Source organism: Scyliorhinus canicula, chromosome 13, assembly GCF_902713615.1.
Source record: "Scyliorhinus canicula chromosome 13, sScyCan1.1, whole genome shotgun sequence".
NCBI classification, from domain to species: domain Eukaryota; kingdom Metazoa; phylum Chordata; class Chondrichthyes; order Carcharhiniformes; family Scyliorhinidae; genus Scyliorhinus; species Scyliorhinus canicula.
The window spans coordinates 130,746,542-130,754,519 of NC_052158.1; positions in this window are offsets into that span (position 1 = coordinate 130,746,542).

A 7,978-nucleotide genomic window follows, 5' to 3' on the forward strand; every position below is an offset into this window, starting at 1 on the left:
CGTTTGGGCATGGGAAAAATAAACATGTCAAAACAAATACAAAAATTGATGAACTCAAAGAGGCTTCCATGACGCAGCAATTTCTAAAACAAAGGTCATTCGAATCACACATACAGTAGTTAGTACTGTAGATAGCGCAAGTCTGGGAGGTACTCATGACATTGAAAGGAAGAACTACCAGGGCAGTTAGGAGTTTTGATATCGACTTCGAGTCCTGGCAGAAGCTCGCCCAAGATCGCCGCACCTGGCACAATCAAATAAAACCAATTCAGCCTCCTTTGAAAGTAAGCACATATCAGGGAGAAAACACAAGGAGAAGGAACTCCAAGTCACGACTTGTGACATTACTTCTGATGAATACATGAATACAACAGAGCTTCAGTAAGCTAATAAGATTTAATACAAATATATAACATTCCCTCCCGCCTTAACAAGTTCAAAACAGGTTTGACGTGAAAACTTATCAACAAGTCAGTCACTTCATTAAGCCAGACGATCTGGAGTTTGTCACTGTTGGAATGGTTGATGGCAAACCTCAGACGCCTTCTCCTTTACACCTGTGGTATCTATCCTCTGGTGTTTTCGTCTTTCCACTAACGTCATCGATGTTTTGTCCACCCAGCAGTGACATAGACACTAGAGGTTGTTCTGTAGGTGAAGTTTTACTTTCCTTGACAGTGTGCATTGGTGTCAGGGTTGCCAGAAGGTTCAGGTCAGGACTTTGTATTGTTGAACCTGGATTCTCCACAGGTTCCGATTCCGGCGGCCCATTCTCCCAGCAAGCACTGGTTGCCATGTCTATTCCAGACGATGCCATCTCTGGTCTAGACAATATAAGAGACAGCTCCAGTCTATGCAAAGATTGTCGCAGAAACCCATTTCTCTCCTGTGGAGTAATTCCTAACCAAAACTCCTTGACTTGTTGGAAAGTTCTACGTTTTGATGAATTTTACACCATTCCATTTGTTCTTGCTGTCATACAATTTATTTTGTTTTCAGAATTTTCAACAGGTTGAATGACAAATGTAGTTGTCTCTTCATTAGTAATAATGCAGGAAGGGCAGCACGGTGGCGCAGTGGTTAGCACTGCTGCCTCACAGCGCCGAGGACACAGGTTCAATCCCAGTCCTAGGTCACTATCCATGTGGAGTTTGCACATTCTACCCATGTCTGCGTGAATTTTATCCTCACAACCCAAAGATGTGCTAAATTCCCCTTAATTGGAATCATAGAATTGGGTATTTTACGTTTTTTTAAAAATAGTGCAGGAGAGATCTCGGTCATTGAATGTGTCGTATTCTTGTGCACCGGCAGGAATTTGTTAAGACGTTTGATCAGCGAACTTTGATCTCTAGTTACTTTTGAGGTATATTTCATGCTTTGAATGAGACATTCTGCTCGTCCATTGCTAGCAGGATTATATAGTGTGGACTTAAAAGTTGAGTACCATTCTCTTACAAGAAACCTTTGAATCCTTGTGAGAAAAATTGGGTTCCGTTACCACTTACTCGTTGTTCAGCGAATCCAAACTGAGTAAGTACTTCTCGCAGCTTTCGATAGTCATCTCCGGGTGCACGTGGACCTTGTAGGACCTTTTGAAGGACATATGAACGTATGATGAATGGCTGAGGATCCTGGGATTGTATTCATTGGAGTTTAGAAGGTTAAGGGGAGATCTAATAGAAACTTACAAGATAATACATGGCTTAGAAAGGGTGGACGCAAATAAACTGTTTCCGTTAGGCGAGGAGACGAGGACCCGTGGGCACAGCCTTAGAATTAGAGGGGGTAAATTCAGAACAGAAATGCGGAGACATTTCTTCAGCCAGAGAGTGGTGGGCCTGTGGAATTCATTGCCGCGGAGTGCAGTGGAGGCCGGGACGCTAAATGGCTTCAAGGCAGAGATAGATAAATTCTTGATGTCGCGAGGAATTAAGGGCTACGGGGAGAATGCTGGTAGGTGGAGTTGAAATGCCCATCAGCCATGATTGAATGGCGGAGTGGACTCGATGGGCCGAATGGCCTTACTTCCACTCCTGTGTCTTATGGTCTTATGGTCTTATATGTTCTTGGTAATGGTTGATGCTCACACAAAGTGGCCAGAGGTCGCTGTGATGAAATCTATTTCAATGGAGAAGTCCCTGTTTATAAATACCTGCAGTAATCGTGCCCATGTGACTTTTGCCTGAGAGGAACAGAGCATTGCAGAGGCGCAGAGCATACTGGGTCCACACATTTTCTGTGTGTCTGCGTGGGTTGCACTCCCACAACTCAAAGATGTGCAGGTTAGGTGGATTGGCCAGGCTAAATTGCCCCTTAATTGGAAAAAAAATAATTGGGTGCTCTAAAAAAAAATTTTTTTTAAATAGCACACTGGGTCCAACACGTTAAGTACATTTAAATGAATGCAAAAGCTGGTTTTGCATGTACGCACCGGCAAAGGCCACAAACCTTGTTTCCGGCACCAGGGAGGGACCGGAGTACGGCTCCTGATCGGCACCGGGAGCAAACCTTGATTTTGTATGGACACCTGATCGTGATTCGCATTTCCGGCATCGCGAGGCAGAGAATCCGGTATATGATCCAAAAATGGTTGTTAATGGACAATGATCCATCAACAGGGTAAATTCTCTCCCATGTAGGAACTGATGGAATTTCTTTACTCCAAAAATGATCCGTAATGCTTCCCTTTCAATCTGCGCATAGTGGCTTTCAGCCTTGCTCAAGGTTTGTGAGGCGGTACAATTGGTCTTTCTTCACCTGATGGCAGGTTATGATATTTATTGACTACGTCTCCGCCTTCAACACCATAGTCCCAGCCAAGCTCATATCAAAGCTCCAAAACCTAGGACTTGACTCCTCACTTTGTAACTGGATCCTCGACTTTCTGATACATAGACCACAATCAATGAGAAGAAACAACAACACCTCCTCCACAGTAAGGCTGCGTACATAGCCCCCTACTATACTCCCTGTACACACTCGACTGCGTGGCAAAATTTGGTTACAACTCCATCTATAAGTTTGCTGACAATATAACCATAGTGGGCCGGATGTCAAATAACGATGAGTCTGAATACAGGAGGGAGACGGAGAACTAGCGGAGTGGTGCAGCGACAAGAATCCATCCCTCAATGCCAGCAAAATTAAAGAGCTGATCATTGACTTCAGGAAGTAAAGTACTGTACAAACCCCTGTCAGCATCAATAGGGCCGAGGTGGAGATGGTTAGCAGTTTCGAATTCCTAGGGATACACATCTCCAAAAATCTGTCCTGGTCCACCCACGCCGACGTTATCACCAAGAAAGCACAACAGCACCTATACTTCCTCAGGAAACTAAGGAAATTCGGCATGTCTACATTAACACTTACCGACTTTTACAGATGCACCATAGAAAGCATCCTATCTGGCTGCATCACAGCCTGGTATGACAATTGCTGGATCCAAGACTGCAAGAAACTTCAGAGAGTGGTGAACACAGCCCAGTCCATCACACAAACCTTCCTCCCATCCATTGAATCCATCTACAGCTCCCGCTGCCTGGGGAAAGCGGGTGGCATAATCAAAGATCCCTCCCACCCGGCTTACTCACTCTTCCAACTTCTTCCATCAGGCAGGAGATACGAAAGTCTGAGAACACGCACAAACAGACTCAAAAACAGCTTCTTCCCCACTTCCCCACTGTCACCAGACTCCTAAATGACCCTCTTATTTATTGACTGGCCGCATTAACACTACTTCATCCGATACCGGTGTTTATGTGGTTACATTGTGTACCTTATGTTGCCCTATTATGTATTTTCTTTTCTTTTCATGTAGGAGTAGAGTAGGATCAAAATGCGTATAAACGTCAGAATTGAGTAACGCTTCTTTCGTTTTTACAAAAGTGTTATTGCATTGATCCGACCACTTCCACTTCTTGTTCTCACACAAGAGGTTATGTCATGGTTTCACAATGGTTGCCAAGTTTGTGACAAACCTTCCATAGTAATTCAACATTCCTAGGAAGGAAGACACCTAATGAATATTATGAGATGCAGGCGCCTCTGCAATAGCCTTGACTTTTGAGATTTGTGAAGGCCTATGACATCAATTACATGTCCCAAAGACTCAACGGAGGATTGGAAAAACTCACACTTGTCCTCCACGATTCTCAGACCATAGTCTTCCAATCTCTGGAGAGTGGCATCTGAATTTCGAATATGTTGTTCTTCATCTTGCCATGCCATGGGGCGGCATTATAGTACAGTGGTTAGCACTACTGCCTCGCAGCTCCAGGACCCGGGTTCAATTTTGGCCTTGGGTGACTGTGTGGAGTTTGCACATTCTCCCTGTGTCTGCATGGGTTTCCTCTGGGGGCTCAGGTTTCCTCTCACAGACCAAAAATGTGCACGTTAGGTGCATTGACCATGCTAACTTGCCCTTTCGTGTTCAAAAGATATGAGGTTAGGTGGGGTTACAGGGAGAGGGCGTGGTGGGGGCCCTAGGTAGACTGCTCTTTCAGAGAGTCGATGCAGACTTGATGGGCCGAATGGACTCCTTCTGCATTGTAGGCATTCTCTAATTCTATGATTCTATCTTTTCCAGTGACACGGATGTCATCTGGATAACACCGGATTCCATTCAGCCCACTCAGACTCTGATCCATTGCTCTTTGAAACAATGCAGAAGCTGATACCAATAGGCAATCTTCGGTACCAGCTCCAGTTCCCTAACTCGGTTTTTGAGGAGCTGGAGATGGGTGCACTTCCCACAGGCGAAACCAAAGATGATATTGACCACAAATTAGTAAACGAGTGTTATCAGTTCAAAGAATATTTGCACCTTAGGAAATCCCAGAACACAGAAGAAAACACGCCATTTAAAATGCAATGCACAGAAGTTCTTCAGCTTATTTGTGAGCAACACCTAATTGAATTGGTCCCCAATATTACTACTGCGCTTAAGCTGTACTTGACAATGCCTATCACGAGCTGTGAAGCAGAAAGGAATTTTTCAACGCTATCCTTTATAAAGAACAAATTTCGATCTACCATGGCTGAAGGGCGCTTAAATTCTTTATGGCATATTGTCTCTAGAAAATGACATTGCAAGGAAGCTCTCATATGACAAAACTGTACGTGAATATGTTGCTAGAAAAAACAGAACAAAGAGTATTTGTAAAATGTGCTTCATGTAGTATGTATTCTCATAGGTGTCTAAAATAAAAGATTATATTGACTGTGGTCTTTTCTATGTTTTATTTCATCGTTCTATGATGCATCATGCATGTATATAACATTTCCCTAATTTTCATTCCCCCATAACTCGAAAACTATAAGGCATAGGACATTTTTATTCACACCAGTGACTTTGACATGTGAGATAATCCAGTACAGCAATTTTAATCAAAATCTGAGAGGTAGTGGTTAAATTTTTTGAAAAATTGTGGTGATCTGTCGTGGAACAACCCCATTGAAGAAGGTTACCCAGACCTCGTTGCTGGTTGCGAAGGGGCCTCCATAACAGTTCAAGCTTCAGGGCCCCAAAAATGTAGGTCCGCCACAGCCCCCATCTCCTCACTCGCCAACCAACAGTCTGTATCCAGATGACTCAATTTCAACATAAATTTTTCCCTTGGCCTCAAGCCCTTAGGACTGCCCTGGCTTCACGCACACTCACCTCATCGCCTAAACGCACTGTCAGTTATTCATTTGCGGCAAGCACATTACCCAAACAGATTGTACCAACAGTTTCTCTCTCTCTCTCTCTCTCTTGCAGGATGAGGTGGCACATAATCACTGGCACAGCTGTGTGTCCTCATCACCACGGAGGAGACAGGCCTAGAGATTACCTGTGCAGCCTGTGCTGAAGCTGTGGTCAGTAGGAAGGTTGAAATTATCGGGGTTGATGGTATATTCCTGCCTAATCACTTCATTCCACAATCTCTTTTGATTTAAAAGCTGATGGCGTAAGCCTACAACTCTAGCTTTCCCCAATTGCCTCATCCCAATTCTCCTCTTTTACCTTTATCCTTTCGGATGGACAAGAACTGCGGCCTCGTCGATAACTGGTGCAGGAGCCAGAAGTACAAGATTAACAAGAGATTGAAAAATCACTGTCATCTGATCTCACACGTACAACCACCAGCACAGGTGCATTAGATGCATTTTAAAGTATAGCAAAGAGATGAGATCTGCATCTGGTGAGTAACTGAGCACAGGTCAGAGCAAGGGGAAAGGATAGTGAGGGTTCCAGGATCCCGAGGGTAAGATGGGACTTATGTTCTGCTGTAGACGACAATGATAAGAACTTTGAAAGAGAAGTGTACAGGCTGGTAAGCATATACACAGAAATGCTTGGAACAATGGCTGGTTCCAATAAACATCAAAATGCATGGATCTCTAACCTCACAAAGAGTTTTGTGCAGAACTTGGAGTCCAGCCTTCCGAATCTTACAAGTGGTGGCCTCCTCCATGATAACAGGCCAGACCACCATGTAGTGCCTGATAGCCAATGTCTCAGATTCCATTGCATAACAAACAGGAGCCACCCAAAGTCTAACCCAGCAATGTATAGAAAGTGCACGAGTGGAATTAGAAAGGAAATTAAGAAAGCAAAGCAAGGGCATTAAAATATGCTAACAAATCCAAAGTGGGGGAATGGTAAAGTGTGGGTCTATTACACTTAGAGGATTTGGGGTTGTGTTCATAGGAACTGCTGCCAGGGTGGAACTTTGGCACTTTATGAGTAAGTGGCAACTCAGGTCAGAGTTGACTCATGGGATTAGACTCCACTACTAGCTTCTCATGCCATAGAACATAGAACAGTACAGCACAGAACAGGCCCTTCGGCCCTCGATGTTGTGCCGAGCAATGATCACCCTACTTAAACCCACGTAACCCATATCCCAACAATCCCCCCATTAACCTTACACTACGGGCAATTTAGCATGGCCAATCCACCTAACCCGTACATCTTTGGACTGTGGGAGGAAACCGGAGCACCCGGAGGAAACCCACGCACACACAGGGAGGACGTGCAGACTCCACACAGACAGTGACCCAGCCGGGAATCGAACCTGGGACCCTGGAGCTGTGAAGCATTGATGCTAACCACCATGCTACAATATTTGTTGGCATTTAGTCAAAATAAAATCCTGGAGGCGGCTCCCACGACATCACATCTGGATGAACCCAATTAACCAGCAACCTCGTCTTTCAAGAGATCAGGGTGCCCTTTAAAATGGCTCCCTGCTCTCAAACAAAAATAAACAGAAACGGATCCCCCGTAGAAATGGAGACCCCCTCAAGGGAACTACACCTGTCCCAAACATGGACATAGAAAGCCCTCCAGGGAACATCCTCTCCCCCCCCCCCCCAACCATGGTCACATTGTGCCCATATGGATGCTCCCTCAGACAAAGGAATTCCCCTCCTTCAACCGAACTCCCCAATTGAAGCACCCCTACGAGGGGGGAATAATACAGTGGGGTGGGCCACTAATGAAATTCAAATGTGTGGTAATGGGGTTCCCAATCTTTCATGGAAAAAACACCATTACATCACTGGTGGTGGTGGTGGTGAGGGCGGGGGTAGGGTGGGATGGGGGGGAATCAAGCGTGGTAATCCTGCCGATGTAAAAAGAGGGGTTTGGGGATTTCACCCTCAACTCTCTGGTCCCATTGGATTTCCTGCCCACCAAAAACGGGGGAGGCATATTCACCAGCACGATCTACTAGACATGGTCACACATCAACTGCACTTTTAGTGAGTGGTAACTTCTGAGGTTGCACTACATCTCAGCATTCAATGTGGCACCTGTGAAGCCACATGTGTGCAGTCGATAGCATCTTGCACTCTATCCTGGCAAAGCCAACCTGCTCAAAGAGATTGCACCATAAAGAGCCCATGTCACACTGCCGATGCACCAATGGATGTCAAACTGGCAGATGTTACATATGTTGCCTCCTCCAATCTGGAAGGATTCCGACACAAA